Genomic DNA, 17,286 nt, shown 5'->3' with positions numbered 1-17,286 from the left:
GCCAAAGGAACATGATCCCAGCATTGAAGGAGCTCACCAAAATACCGCCCCCCCCAAAAAAAAGCAAGTAAACAACACAAGTCCAAATTAATATTTTCTTGAAAGAGTAGGGACTTTAAAACGTATAATCATAATATTTAGGAAACATAAGCATCAAATTTAAAAATATCTGAGAAGGTGAAGGAACATATTCCAATTGACTATGGCGCCCATATTCCTCTCCCTCTTGTGGTACTTATGAGCTCTAGTCCATCTGGGTCTCTGAGCCTTTCCCCACCACCCAGGCATGGCCCGCCTGTCCTCTCTCCAGCCCTCTCTCCTCCTTTCTCTTTACCTGCAAGTATTGTCCTCTTCTCTGATTTTGATGTGACTTCAAGGGTGCTCACTGGCAGAATAAAGTCCTTTAAGCGCAGTCACAAAATTTACATGACAAAAATGGAAATAGATCTCCAGAGCTTTCAACCTGTGAAATAGAAGGTTTAAAAATATGCCCTGTACATCTCAATTCCTCATTTTAAAAAAGTCCATTTACATTAAAAAAAAAAAAAACTTCACTTCTATTCACCCAGGAGGATGACTCACCTACCTCACTAATCTCCTAAGACTTTTTAAAAACTTTTTTGACCCTTAGTCATAATAAGAATGTTCTACCACAAGCTATCTTAGGCACCAAAATACCCAGGAATCTTGCAGTAATCGATATAAAAAGGAAATATTAAATAGTAAAAATACAAAATATCATTTCATTAAATAGAGTCCATACATAATTTTTTAAAGCTAAATTGTATGTGAGATCTGGGATTTGTGCTGTCAAGGTCAGGATCTGAAATTTCAGAGCAAATGTTACCCAACATTTCCTGGCTACAGTTAGAAAAAATTAATAGAACTGGATAGAAGTAAAGAAAAATAATTTTGCTTAATAAAAGGAACTTACTATTTACATATTCAATCCAAATAATTTCATGATAGTAAATAATAGTTTTATGAGATTTTCATTGTTATGGAAAATCACCCAGCAGGAATACTTCAGTCCTATAAGAGAGACTAACTTAATGGACTCGGGCAGGCGTTTAACAGTTCTATTTTATTATAAAAATAAGGATAACTCCAGTGTTCAGATTTCATTTTCTTAAATGACATGCAAGAAAGGAGTATAAGTTTGTCGAGATACCAAGACTCCAAAGATATAGGAATAAGATACCACAGGAACATTAAGAACAAGCTTTTACTTCCAGGAAAGAATGTTAAAGACTAAAAAAAGAGAGGAATTTTGGCAACACCAGACAATTTGAGGACAAATACTTAAGATGATTCCACATTCGGGAAAGAGATTGTCCAGAGGAAATCTCTTTTTCACAAACTGACCTCGGTCAATAACCACTGGATTCCTCAGGGTTTATATTAAGATGTCAAAAATTTCTGTTAACAATATCTAGACAGCACAATTTCAACTACCAAGGTTATAAATGTCTTCAAAGACAATAACACTGGCTTTTAATTTAAAAGATGCCCAAAGGAATTTTACTAAGAAATAAGAATTCATTTCATTGAGGAAAATAACCTACTTTGACTCTTTAGTATCTCGATGATCATCCTTACTCACGTAATTTCTTAGCTTGTCTGTTGAGGACCAGTTTAATGGGAGTTGAGAAGCTCTGGACAAGTGATGTTGCATAAGTTTAAAGATCTCTGATAGATTTCTTGTGATGTAAAACTGAAAACTTCTAGAAATTTTTTTTTAAATCCTTTAGTGTAACTCAGCTAGTAAGTGAATTCATTAAAACTTCTCAAGGAAGTGAAAGCTTAAGAAATTTGAGGTCTTTGAATCCCATTGTTTAAGCATGCATGAGTTTCTTCTTCGTGTGCCTATAGGAAAAGGGTATGTACCCACTTTAGGTATATGGATGGGTGACCCCAGGGAGGATTGTCTGCAGACACAGCATTCTAGGAAACACAGGTAGTGTTCAGTTAGGCTTAGGATGCTGAAATCCAACATTGCCTAGACCCACCTTGCCTTTTCTGCATGAGAAACCTCTATCCATCTTTTACAACACAATGTAGGAGTAGTCTCCCTTGAAGTCTTTTCTGCAGTCCTTCCTACACCCCAATGTGTGCATCTTGCACATCTCTTATCCAGTGTTCTCAAGAAACAGCATTGCAATTCTTTTTATAGGTCTTGCTCCTTGGATCACTCTCCTTCATGCATTTTATAAACATTTATTAGACACCTGCAGTTCTAGGCTTGCCCTGAGGATTCCTCAAGAACAGACACAATATTTTATTCATCTTAGTCTCTTTAAGACTTGCCACAGTGCCCGGCTCCTGGTAGGTGTTCAGTAAATATTTGCTGAGTTGAATTCTTATTCCATCTCTGTTTGCCCTTATGTAAGATGGCTTCTGTCGGATCTGCAGTTAGATAATTTAGGAGTAAAAATTTATTTGGTGGCTAAACTTCCTCAAATATAAGCCACTAACTAGGGGTGTGAGGGGGGGATCCTGAATATAATACTTTTTATTAGTAGCATGAATGCAGCCACTTCTCTGTGGAATTTTACTAAAAAAATATTTAATTGATAGTCTTATGTCATCTTTAGTTTTTCACACATATTTATCAATGAAAACAAAAAGTTTATAATCTGAATAATCAATTTCTCTCTATGTGATCAATTTTCATTTCAAGGAAGAGGGGGTACCTGAGTAAAGGGAGTCTCGAGTTGGAAGCGCCATGTCAGTTACAGTTCTTTATCACACTGGCAACCCCAGGCTAAGCTAAGCAGCTCTCTAGGAAGCCTCCCTGCAGGGAATTTTCCTCTCAGAAAATACTGCCTTCCCTTTGGCCACACGAGTGGGGAGCTCACTTCTGTAGAGGTAATAAATAGGCTTATTGCTTCCTGCACTGATCACAATGTAAGTGTGGGTGAAGGGGTGGGTGGGTGACATCTCCCTGAGATATGTTGAGATACAGTGCACATGATGTTCCTCCTCATTAACTGAGCCCAGCACACACTTGACAGATGTACATTTGGCAGTAACTGGAATTTCCCCTATACTTAACAGAGCTCTTCTTTTCAAAATAAATATAATTTAAAATCTCAAATGGAAATCCGATTCTTTTCAGAATGTAGAACTTCGTTGTCACTTCCAAGTACAAAACCTGGAATTTGAGGTCCCATGTTACTAGACATTCCCAGGCTGTACCTAGGAAAGAGCGTCTTTAATCAGACAGAAGTAAAGACAGTCAGAGCTGGCCACTTCACTACTGGAAGGTAGACGAACACTAAGGGCCAAGCCTGAACCCGGCCAGTTGCCTGGCATGCGAGCGAGCCAGGGAGGTACGGTCTCTCTTCTTCCTTCAATGTCTTCACTTTTGCTCCCAGTTCTCCCGCCCACGAGAACTGACATCACAGCTCCACTCTGTTGGGTGCAGAGCAGGCTGAACTGTGTTGTCTGCAGGGCAGGCTGAACAGATGTTGGCTGCAAGGTAGCCCACGCACTCAAACCCTCCTCTATCTGGTCCTTTATCACCTGTTTGTGTCAAGTCCCGCTCAAGGCTGAACACTCAACCCCCCTTGGGCCAACAAGGCAGCTTGCAGACCCAGAGGCCCCATTAGATTTGGGCTATAAAAACTCCCTCCTGCCAGGCCCCCCCTCTCTTGCTCTCTTTCTCTTGCTCTTTCTCTCTCTCTCTCTCTTGCTCTCTTTATCTTTCTTGCACGCGCTCTCTGTCTCTTGCTCTTGCTCTCTCCCTGTTCATCTCTTCTCTTTTCTCTCTTTCTTTCTTTTCTCTTTGTTGCACTGCTGCAATAAAGATCTTTTGGTTGCTCCGAGTGTTGTGGTCACTTTCCTTTCACACTCATGTTCCTAGGCCACCGGGTTCGCCGTCCCAGCCTGACTTTATTCTTTACCAAGAAAAAGACAAAGGTCTAATAACAAATCAATGAGGAATTTTTTTCCCCCTAACATGACCATTTCCTGTCTCAATATCAAGTAATGATTTTCAGTGGAAATAAACAGATGTGAGAGTTCACAGAGATCCTAAGGTACAAAGGCGAGCTGGGCTGACAGGCAGGGAACGGGCTGGGAAGGAAACAAGGGTTAGATCAGGGTGAGAGCCCAGATAGGATGAATAACCGGAGCTTTATCAGCGGAGAGTTCTGGATGTGGGAGGGAGAGAAATTGATGGTCTTTCGGGCCTAGGAACAGGCAAGGATCCCTTTCCCCCAACCAGCCTGAGGATAAAGGCAGGAGATGAGCCTCAGCCAGACCACTCCTAGAAAAGAGGGAACAACTGTGCACCACCTGAAGCCACAGGCTCAAGATCTCCAGCTGAGCCCCTCCCTGCTCCCTGGGAATGGAGGGACTCCCGGGAGCTTGAGGCCACCACGGCCCCTGTGGGTCTGTCAGGATGGAAACGAAGAGTCAGACACCCAATCCGTCGCGCTTGGGCTGTGTGGGCATTTGTTCTGCACAAGTCCTCCTGGCCTGCGCTTTGCTAGGCCTTGGAGGGCAGACCTCTGAGCCAGGATACAGGGCCAGGAGGGCTGGAAGGCGGTGGAGACATTGGGACTTGGCCTCAGAAGAAGGGGAATAATCTTCATACAGGCAGAGGGGACAAAGGGCTCTCCAAGCGCAGCCAAAATACATACGTGGTCACAGAGAGACGGTGGGACAGGAGGCAAACTGGGAAAAGGAAGCAATCCATGTTTACTGTAGGAAAGAGCTCACGGCTGCGGCAGCGGGAAGCCAGCCTGGGAGTCCTGTTGAGAGGTAACTGAACGTGTGGCTCACCACGTGCTTCACGGAGACCTCAGGACTCACTGGAGGACTGTGAAGGGTCCAGAGGGCTATTTCCATAGCTTCGGCAGCAAGTTACCAAGTTAGTGGCCTAAACAACACAAAGCGATTGGCTCACTGTTCTGAAGGTCAAAGGCCCCATAAGGCAAGGAGTCAGCAGGGCTGTGTTCCCCGTGGAGGCTCCTGGGGTGCCACGGCCTCACGTTCTCCTTCCAGAAGTCACACGGGTCCCTGGCTCATGCTTGGTCTGTTCCTTGGGTGCCAAAGTCCCGCTGCAGCAAAATAACCAGGGTGGGGTGACAAGCAACTTGTGTAGATTGATACAGCAGGAGTGGGAGCCATTTATTGTAGGACAGGAGGGGTATTTATACATTCCACACAGCTTATCTTAATTAACATAAACTAGATACAGCAGTCAACCAATAAGGAATCTCCACACTTAATGGCTCGCTGGCGTTACTTCACAAACCACTCCCTCTGGCAAAATGCCAGGCGCCATCTTGACTTGTTTACAGACCCTAACACTTGGGGCCAGCCACAGCATCGTTCTGCTCTCTACCTCCAGTCTCGCGCTTTCCTTCATAGGGACTCTTGTGATCACAGAGGGCCCAGATAATTCAGGATCATCTCCCCATCTCAAAATTCTTAACTTAATCCCAATCTGTAAAATCTCTTTTGCTACCTGTAAGGCAACATTCACAGGTCCCTGGTATTAAGATATGAATAAATTCAGAGAGGCTGTGTTTCCAGTCACAGCCAATTACCGCCAAATAAACTGAGGTGAAATAATATGAACAGCAAATCTTTGTTGAATACACATTCTATGCCCAGTACTTCACATGTTAGCTTACTTCATCATCAGAGCAACCTGGTAAGGTATCTGAGACACTAATGAAGTAACTTAGTCAAAGCCGCACAGCTGGGAAGGAGAGGGACAGGGTACCAGCATCTGGTACCAGAAGCCACAATTGTAATAACTCGTGTGTCGCTTCTGAAGTCATGTAGAAGAGATCTGGTGAACTGTTTGAATAAGAATTTTGCTCTAATCTTACTGCTTATGTTCCTGTTATGTGTTTAAACCCCTGCCTTCATTAGCATTGGGAAATTATTCCAACAGAATATATGTACTGCTTGCCCACATTCATGCCGTCAGCAAACTATAACCCTGTTATAGAACAAGATGATAACCCCTGTCTCACAGCCCATCCAAATCTGAAGCTCTGGTCTAGGAACTCTTTAAACACTCGGGTTGTGGTACTGGCTAATGTATCTACTTGGAAGAGAAATGGTAGTTAATTGCTTTCCATTTTCCTTCCCCCTGAAGTGAAGCATTGGAAGAAAGGTCTTAATGGCTTCCTCTGAAAACCTGATTTCCTTGCATTTAGGGATGGTTTTGATATAAATTGACTTCCTATAGTTGCTAATGTTTGTTAAATACAGTGGATTCTAGAAGAAAATGAAAAGGCAGAGAAAGTAGCCCAGAAGAAAATTCACAATGAGCTGCTGATAAGATGCACAGGCTATTTCTGAAAGAATCTTTAGAGTTGGTGGAATTAAATTACTGCTCTGGGTATCTATTTTTTAAGGAAATGTGTATTTGCCTAATCCAATTTCAACATAATTCATATCCCTGTAACACTCTGAGAACACCGGCATATGGTTACATGAGATATAAATTGGGAGTATGATTAAAAATCACTGGCGTTTCGATTTCAATTATATTGCACAAAATAGACTCCAGGGAAAAACTGCATGAGCAAGACCACAATCCACTGCAGGATGAGAGTGGAGAGAAATCTACATGCGCACACGTGTGTGCATACACACACACACACACACACACACACACACACACCCTTCATGGACCTACGGGGCACCTGATTCTCCAGGTGAACTCCTGGCTTTGCTTTCTCTCCAGAGCTGGCCAGCTCTACTTGGTTTGACTTGAATGCAGAGACCAGAGGTTTTCAGAAGCCATCTGTGAATATTTGTGCTGAACAAAAGAACAGTCCAGTTTTCTAAAAATTTTGGCATCTGACCTGGGATCCAATCCTAACTGTTAGGATTTGACTTGAGAAGTTTAGATAATCTGTCTTTAAAATGACCTCAAAGAACCAGTTTGCAGACTATGTGGGAAAATGCAAATAGCTTGACACATAGTAGGCACAAAACATAACGATTTAAGTCAACAAAACCTGACTAGAACTTAAACCAGGCAACTTTTTACTCATTTTTGTAACCCTAGCACCCAGCAGGATTTCTGGCACATGCTAAATGCACAATCTCGTTGCAGAATTGAAAATGGAGACTCAGACTTCCCTGTTTCTACATGCAGTCCGTCTTTAACTCTTCTTGGGGATATTTCTCCCAAGTGATATAAAAGGGAAAAGGTGAACAGGAATCATTACAAATTTTAAGAGAAAAAAAATAAACTCTTCCCTCCTTAATCTTGACAGATGGGAATTTCAGGTTCCTCAATTTGTTTTAAGGAGTTAATAAGGAGTTCATAAATCTCAATTACCTCTGTGGAGTTAAAATAGCCCCAGGTCTGCTAGCATGATTCCAATCTCTGAACAGCACTGGTACCTTTATTAAAAGACTGGAGGAGGAGAAGGGCCAAGTCATATTTCAACCTGGAGCTGACATTACAGCAGTAAAATCTCCTTCTCATTCTGGCCAGAGTGAAGGAGGAGTGCAGGTCACCCACAGGAGGCTGGGCCTCACGTTAAATGGTGAATGGTAGGCAGTTGAGAGTTGGCCTCATGGAGCTCCCACCACTGGCCAATTTCCATGCAGGATCATTGAAGAAAGGAGTTAATTAATATTTATGCCCCTGACAGAACTCATGTCTTTGCTTTCCCCAACAATGATACCATGTATGATATACCTGTACCTACATATCCATATCCATCTATGTGTGTGTGTGTGTGTGTGTGCTTGTGTGCGTATGTGTGTGTGTGTGTGCATAGATACACTACATAGAGTGGGTGTGGTGGTGTGTGTTCTCACTAAGTTTTCCAGGTAAATAAGTCACGGCACTTCTTTCCATCACTTGCTAAAAATTCAATCCTCCCTGCTTCTGGTTGATTCTGTTCCCCAGCATTGCTGAAGCCTGCTCACTCTTTCCGAGCTCATTCCACATTCTCTACTCACTCCTTGCTCTCCACCCCCAGGCTGCTTTCTCTACCTGGGAACTTCCCCTTCCAAACCTCCTCCCCGTATATAACGTTATCCAGGTGTAAGCTCCAACCGGATCCCCAGTCCTACTCTGCTTCTAAACAGAACGACAATCTCTTTTCTCTGCTATTGTTCATCACGTGGTACACAACTCAGTTTCCTTAATGGTAAGAACGCCACAGAGTTTTATTATGAGGACCAAAGTATATTAAATACTCAAGTGTCCAACCAGAGCACGCACTCAGAAATTACTTGTTATTCTTGTTGTTATTACTACGACAGTGTTTTTATCACCTCCCACTAGAATATTAGCTCTCTCGGCACAAGGACCACAACTTGATCATCCCTCTCTGTGCTACAGCCCCAGGCCCAGCGATATTCATATTTTAGTGCTCAGCAAACATTCATTAAATCCATTCTGAGCTCCTCTTCTGAGACCCCTGCTGCCCACCGTGCACTATGTGGTCCTATGAAGATGATAATCATCTCCACAATCAGGATGATAATCATAATAATTCACAGGACGGCTTTGGGGATTAAACCAAACAATTTTACAAATTATAAAGGGCTACACAAATGCTAGCAATTCTGTAGAAAAAGAGATCTTAAGGGTGAGAGAGATCTGAAGGGTGGACCTGCTGAAAATTAAGATGAAAGAGGTGAGAATTTAGGAGCAGGAAGGTTGCTCCCCTGTGCAGAGGTCTCAGGAAGGGTCCCCTTGTCTAGAGGCAGACAGGGGCCAGGCTAACCCACACAGCCATGGCTGTGCTGTGAGGACCAGCAAGGGGCCAGTGCTGTGCTGGCTAGAGAAGAGTGGGGACTGGTCCCCTGCAAGGAAACCAGTGAGGAACCTGTGGTAGAACCAACTCAAGGAGAAGGAGCAGAGGAAAAGCTCAGCACAAGAGAGAGCCCTGGGGTTCTGTTTGGGTGTCAGGGAGGGTGTGTGATATGGGTGGACAGCCTGGGACAGACACAGACTTGCTCACTAACTGAAACTAATTATAATATATTTTAATCTTGACACTGGGCTCTAGTGCTACAGAGATAACCTTGGGATAGCAGCAGAGGCTTCACAGAATGATGATCCTGTGCTGGGTCCTGAAAAATCAGTTCTGTGGTAAAGGGAGGAGGGGCTGACCCAGCCAACAAGCAGCAGGAACAAAGGGGAGGGGTGCTGTGTACTGGAAACCAGGCAGAAGCAAGGGCAGGCAGGCTGAAATGACTGGCAGGAGATTTTTTTTTATATATAGATTGCGTAAACAAACAGGTTTCCATTTTCATATCAGATGAAGTGAACTTCAAGCCAAAGTTAGCCATAAGGGACAAAGAAGGACAGTTCATACTGCTTCAGGGAATTCTACATCAGCAAGACATAACAATTGTAAATATTTATGCCCCAAACAATGAAGCATCTATGTACATGAAACAAACCCTTCTCAATTTCAAGAATCAAATAGACCACTACACCATAGTACTGGGTGACTTCAACACACCTCTCTCACTACTGGATAGATCTTCCAAACAAAAACTAAACAAAGAAACTATAGAACTAGAGAATACAATCAATAATTTAGATTTAACAGATATATAGAGAGTATTTCATCCATCAAGGAGCAATACACGTTCTTCTCAGCAGCACATGGATCCTTCTCTAAAATAGACCATATCTTAGGCCACAAAGCAACTCTAGTAAATACAAAGAGAGAGAGAGGGAGGGAGGGAGGTAGTACCGTATATTCTATCACATCATAATGGAATGAAATTAGAAATCCACGATAAAATAAAAAATAGAAGCTACTCTAACACCTGGAGACTAAACAACATGTTATTGAGTGACAAATGGATAGCAGAAGAAGTCAGGAATATAATTTTTTTAAAAAATACTTAGAGGAAAATGAGAACACCAATACAACATATCAAAATCTCCGGGGCACTATGAAGGCAGTGCTAAGAGGAAAGTTCTTTGCATTGAGCTCATTTATTAAAAGAATAGAAAGTCAATGAATAAATGACCTAACAGGTAGAGTCTTTTATGAGAAGTAATGTCAAAGGGGTCTCCACCTGTAGGAGATAGGAGCTTCCTTTAACCAGGAGAGTAACTGGAGAATAACATGAGCACATTTGTGATTTATAAAGATCACAATGACATGGAGCCAGTAGATGCTCCAGTCCACATGGTTAGTTAATAAAACAATGCATATTTAGAATATTCTTGAATCCTTTAAGCATGCAGCGCAGTGGTAGGGAGTGTGCAAGTTAAATAAGGTGCACATATACAAAATAGTTTCTCGAAGGCTAGTAAGGGCTGCACTACTCAGTTAAGGCTCTATTAGGAAAGAAAAAAATGACTTGAGCTGTAAAGAAACAGCAGAGAAGAGAAATGTCAGAGAAGAGAAATCTGAATAATTAACCTCACTAAACCCGATTCTCATCTGAAACACGAAGATGATCATAGAACTCACCTTACAGGATTGCCAGGACAGAGTGTCTGAATGCATGCAAAGAAAGTAACTATGATGCTTAGCACACAGTGAATTCTTAGTCAATGCTATTTATTCAATGGCAGGAAAAGAGCAGATTTGTGATGCACCGGAAAATTACAGAATTTGGGTTAAATTGAATTAATATGTGCAGGATTTAGCACAAGCTAATCTTACTAGAACATCTCTTTTATATACTACAGCATATCATGCAATCCCTGTAACGGATATGGGGTTTAGATACTATTATTATTTCTGTTGAGAAAACTATTTTAGAGATACCAAGTCATTTGTCTCAGAATGTATAAGCATCAGAGGCAAAGCCAGGATGGAAACAAAACTCTGATTTCAAAGCTCCTTCTTCAATCACTGTATTAGACCAGTGCTGGTACTGGCTTATTGTAATACCTTGGGCAAACTTCAGCCTATATGGGCCAGTGTCTTTGCCTACTTCTTACACCTCCTGGGTTTACCACCAGACTGTATTTTAGCCTCCACTGCAGTTGGGATTGGTGATAAATGAGTTCTGGCCAATAGAATGTAGGCAGAAGTAACATGCTATAACTGAAGAAGCATGTTTATGCTTGGCAAATCACCAAACACATTTAAAATTCTTAATACGTTTACACTATTGAAATCTTACAAGCAGTGTTCTCCAAACACAACAGAATTGAACTAGAAACTAAGACATAAAATATTTAGGAGTATTTCTAAATATTTGAAAATCAAATAACACATTTCTAAGTAATTCATGAATTAAATGAAATGTCACAGGGGAAATTAAAAATATTTTTAACTGAATTGATAATACAAACAGAATGTACCAAAATTTGAGGGATGTAGCTGGTATAGTGAATTGAGGGAACTCTTATGATTTCAAAACTTACATCAGTAAAGAAGAAAGATTTGAAATCCATAAACTTAGAGTCTAAGGAGTAAGAGAGGGTAGCAAAGTAAATGCAAAGTAATTTTTAAAAAGGAAAAATGAATAAAAGAGAAAATGAAAACAGACAAAATAGAGAAAATGAACCATGCCCAAAGAATTTTCCTTGTAAAGATTAAAAAAAAAAAAAAAAGAAAACTCCTCAAAACCAAATAATTTAAAAAGAGAACAAACACAAATCACCATTATCAGAAATGGAAAATGATCACCATTATAGTAATTTATAGGATATTATGAATAACTTCATCCATAAAATTCAACAAATTATATGAAATAGACAAATGCCTCAAAAATTTAATTTATCAAGCTGGCACTTGATGAAACAGAAGAATTGAAAACCACAGTACCAATTAATGAAATCAAATTACATATTAAAAGTCTTCCCATAATGATAATTTTAGATAATTTGATAATTACTAGTTTATTACCCAGATAGTTGGACTTGTATGTTCTATCAAACAGGAAGAAACCAAACCACTATCATTCAGCCTCAGAAAGTAGAAGAAACCCTTCTCAACTCATTTTATGAGTAATACAGCCCAAATGTTAAATCAAAGACTGTATAAAAATTATTCTTCATGAAAAGTTTCAATATTCTTCGTAAATACTTATAAAAAAAACTCAGAACAAAGATTTAAAATCTAACCTATGATGCATAATACATTATGACAAATTAGGATTTAGCTTAAGAATGTTATGTTGGTATAACACAAGAAAGAAAAACTGTACAATCAATAGATGCAGAATAAACAATTGGCAAAATATCATCCATTTAAGATAGAAAAAGTTTATATCATGTTGTAACCTTCCACATCAATAAATATCTGTCATATGATGAATCAATGTGTGGTGGGTCACCTGATTCTGACACTTAGCTTGCTTCCATAATCTGCCATGTCAGCCACCAAGGAGAAAATAAAATATTGAGTGCTATGCATTTTGTTTTATGAGTAGGTTAAGAGCATGGGCTTTGAATCAGACTGATGAGAGCTTACATTCTGGGACAAGCTGTGAGATCTTGGGCAAGATTCTTAATTTTCCTAAGCCTGCAGTTACTTATCTAAAATATCTCTGGTACTTTGAAAACAATTGGAGTGAACCCAACTTTATCTCATAAAGTTTTGTGAGAACTAAAAGAAATAATGCATAGAAAGTTCCTGGCACATAGCAGCATTATTTTTTGTTATTCTTGTAATCTTTTTTATTTGGAGTCTCTTCATTGGGTAAAATTAACCAGATATCAATGAAGCAATTGATCAACTCAGTGGTAAGACCAGATTCATCCTCTTTAAACTCAAATTAATGGTGTTTCATTTAAATGAACTAAATTACTTCAGAAAAAATTCAACAAAGCAAATTGAAAGTCAGCTCAACATAACAAGATCTTTATGCCAGGGCTTCCATCTTGAATTCAGTTACATGGAGAGGCATGCCAGCTCTTGCTCCAGAGGAACTCAGAGTGATGTATTCATCTCTCATTCTGACTTGAGCATCCTGGATGAAATAATCACTAGAAAATATTGTGTGTCTCCTGAAGAATCTGTCCCAAGAAATATGCCTGTTTCCAGGAAGAGAGACTTTCTTGGGAATGAACGGGTGTGCTTATTGACATGGAAAACAGGCAATATCGAATGATAGAGTTTAGTAAATAAATAATTTCACACTAGCTTATTTCCCAGTGCTACATTAAAGACTAGCTTAGGGATGAGATCTGGACTAGTCAGTCTTTTCAATTGAAGAAAGTAGCTTCCCAGGGTTCTCCAAAAGGTCAACACAGTAGTTGGGAAAAAACTGGGATTTAGAATTAGATTAGTAATTAGATTCCAGCTCATTGATTCACTGTCCCTGAGATAGAGGGGAATTTCTTTAAACTCTTTGAGTCTCAGGTAAAACAGGGGAATAGATACTTGGCTAGTATTGCTCTTGGTGTGTCTGGGGATGTGTGAAATAACAAGTACTCTGATGCTTTACAGGTGCCCACCATCTACTCCTAAATCCCAGAGATGAAACATCAGGATGCAAGATTGTCAGGTCCAGCTACACTTACAACTGGGAAAAAGCAAGGATGAATTCAGACCTTTTGACCCTCCTCATCTTTGTTCCATGTTCACGCTACAGAAATCATTAATTTTAATAATCCACCCCCACCCCTTTCCCTTTGTTTCTCACTTCTGTTCAGGCATGGCTTGGCCTCACAAGAAATCTAAAGACAACACCATGATGTGGATGGTCTGAGCCCCAGACTTTTCACTCCTTAGCCAAATGTCAGCCCCAACTGCCACATTCTTTCTGGTTATCAACTTCCCCAAAGATCACACTTTCCAGCATCTAGTGGCTGCATGTATTTTCTATTTAGTGGATCCCTGTATATATTTTCACCTAAGTGTTGAGTTTTAAATTATTTATTTTTGTGTCTCCTCCAGAATAAAAAGGAACCAAGATTTGAAGCACAGTATTAGGACGGTGGTTCTGGCTTTGCCATTTTCTCAACTGTTTCCAAACTGGATGAGATTTAAAACTAAAGTGTCACTTTTAAACAACAATCATAAATTGGCACACATTCAGCGAGACCCACTGACACTCTTCACACCATGAATTGAATTGCCCCGGTAATAGAAAACAGAACCAACATCTTATTGTCATATCCAATCCCATTATTTTTGCTCAAGTTCAATTCAAAACAAAGGTCAACTGAAAAGCAAAACAAAACCACAGTCAAATGAAGACCAGAGGAGAATTTTAATGTGGGAGGACATGTTGACTTTCCAGTGACAGGCAGTTTCCACCCAGGACTTCATTTCCATTCAAGGGTATCTATGATGTTGTTTTTTATTTCAGGTGTTCTGACAAACTAAAAAAAAAAAAAATGGTACCTACTGGGGGCAGCAATGATGAATCCAGAGTGATCTCTTTGGTCCACCCAGGCCCAACCAGTTCTAGTCCAAAGACACCTCAATTGGGTTCTACACTGATATTTAATTAACGAAACTTCTACGTTAGTCTTAAATGCTGCTACAATAAATGATCACCAATCAGGTGGACAGACCAACAGATCTATTGCTTCACAGTTCTTGAGATTAGAAGTGTGAAATCAAGGTCTGGGCATGTTTGGTGCTTTTGGGGTGGCCTAGAGAAGAATCTGCTCCTATGTCTCTCCTGGCAGCTGGCAGCTGCAGGCAATCCTTGGCTTTCTTGGCTTCTTGATGCATCACTCCATTGTCCTCCTCCACCTGTGCTGCTCTCCCTCTGTGCCTCCTCTGTCTCCTCCTCAACCTACAAGGATGACAGTCCCATTGGACTTAAGGCTCACCTTACTATAGATAACATCTTCTTAAATTCCATATGTAACGACCCTAGTTCCAAATAAAGACACACTGTGAGATTCTGTGCAGACATGAATTGGGAGAGGGCATGAAAACCCCATGCAGGTTGTCCTGGGGAAGATGGGAACACCTGACGGAAACAGAAGCCCAAGGGAATTCTATCCTCTTTGACCCATCAGGTGTCTATTATCCCATAAACAAGAAAAGCCTTGCCTGTATAACTGGAAACCACTCAATGCAGTGCAGGTAACTTTCTTTACCTTCATGTGTTGACCAGAAACCAATATTTTCTAGTGGCCTAGGAAGAATTTCCATACCTATACCTCCTTCTCTACTGGCTCTGACTTTTCCTGTGACAACAATAAGAGGGGTGGATGTCTGATTCTTTCTCAAAGGGGGCATTAGACTGTCAGGATCTGTAAGAGGCCTCAATTGCATAGTCCTATGGAAGTGTCTCCATGGGAACCCAAATAATGAGTGACAATGCCTCACATGGTACCTAAAATAAAGAGTTAGATTTATTTTTATCCAATCTAAATTCGAAACATTTCCTTCAAGAATGAATTTAGAATGGGAACAAAGGGAGTTGAATAAATTGGCAGATAATGTGGATAAAAAATGACTCAGTTCATGAATTCAACTGAATAAGTCTTTGCCAAACAACCCTCATGGACCAAGTCCTCTGAGCTATGGAACTGACCAGCCATGCTACAGTTTAAGTGAAATTAGTCTGGGCCACATGTAAAGTATGCTGATGTTGAACCGCCTCATGTGCCAAAATTCTGCATTCTTCAAATTTAGCTGCCACATTCTCATTTTGGAGATATTGGACATCATGCATGCACCAGTGAGCAAAGAGTAGTAATAATAGCTACCATTATTTATTGAACACCTGAATCCAGGGTATCTGTTTGGTCCATCCAGGCCCAACCAGTTCTGGTTTAAAGGCACCTCACTAAGGATCTACACTGATATTTAATTAATGGAACTTCTGTGCTAGTCTCAAATGCTGCTATAAAAAAATTATTACCAATCAGGTTGTCAAACCAGGTATTATAGGTATTATGATTTATATTCAATAAATATTGCATTCAACTTGTAAAACAAAAAATGTACTATCTAAATTTTGTAAATGTAGAAATTTAGGCATACTAAGGCCATGTTTATTCCTTCATGCGACACTGCCTTTTCATTCACAGAATACAGAGGTCCAATATCCTATAAGGACTTCTCAACAAAATACTGGCCCCCTCTCACCAGGACTGTGAGCTTCCAATATAAGTTTTCAAGTGATCATTATTACCCTTTTAAAAAATCAAATAAGGTTACTTCTCTTAGCCTCAGTGTCCACATCTGTAGAAGTAGTAGTATTCATCTTCCAAGGTGGTCATGCATGAGGCATCTAGTAAGAGCTGCACATGTTGAAGTTACTATTATTTTCATGGGATAAAGCATCTGGCATATAATTCAGAAGAGCTACTCTCCACAGCCCTTTTCCCCCAACCATGTCATTATTGTTACCTGTTTCTGACAGGTGAGTGGAGATGGCCAGACGATAGAGAGTCTGGATTAAGGAGAGGAGGGTAATCTTCAATGATTTCAACAAGTTCCAGAAACTACATTGTTAACCCAGTAAATCATCCCTTCCCTCTACCCAAATTTCCAGATGGAGCTGAAGATGACCTGGAGCCCACAGCTTCCACTGCTGGCCACGAGAGGGGCTGGGGGCAGACAGCAGGAACCTGCATTTAAGACCTCTCCAAGATCTAGCTGAATAAACGGCTTATTCATTATACAAATAAACACTGAATTGAGAATTAATATTTTACAACAGTAACTTCTCCAGAAGGAAAATACTTTTTGCCAGTGTGTCGGTTTAAATCTATGACCTGTGAACTTGTGGACTCACAAACTGTTAAATTCAAGAAAGATGGTATAGATCATTTCACCTAAAAATAAATATTCATTTTATGGGTAGAACAATCAGAGCTCCTTATTAAATGACTTGCCAAGATCCAGGTTAATTTTACAAAGGAAGACCTAAACACTTAAGTTCCCCTTTCTACATGTGGAGAGAATCTTAAGACAGGGTTTTTTGACCTTGCTGCCATTAATAGTTGAGCCAGATAATTCACGTTGTGGCGGAAGTCCCGTGCATTGTGGGATGTTTAGCAGCATCCTGCTCAATCGGTGCTAGTAACAACCTCCAGTCCCCCAGCATAAAAATAAAAAATGTCTCTAGATGTTGCCTGTGCATTTTTAAATCACTCCAGTTATGAACACTGCCTTAGGCTTATTCCGAAAATCAAACAAGAAAACGAATATGTTTACTAATGAACTGCTGCTTAATAAACACTGAAATGCTGGACATCTACCAGTGCTCATTATTAGCCCCAGAGAGTCTTCTCTCCAGAATTTCACTCTGCGGGGTTGGGAGTCACTGGGATAAGAGTGAACTAAAAGCCCAGGGAGGAAGAAGAGTCACTTCGGGATGAAAGCAGGGACTCAGTTCAGATGGATGGGATTGTATTTCTAGTCCACATAAAGCGCCCTCCCCCATCCTTTTATT

The sequence above is a fragment of the Ictidomys tridecemlineatus genome, chromosome 12, assembly GCF_052094955.1.
Source record: "Ictidomys tridecemlineatus isolate mIctTri1 chromosome 12, mIctTri1.hap1, whole genome shotgun sequence".
Lineage (NCBI taxonomy): Eukaryota > Metazoa > Chordata > Mammalia > Rodentia > Sciuridae > Ictidomys > Ictidomys tridecemlineatus.
Note: the sequence above shows the minus strand (reverse complement) of the source record.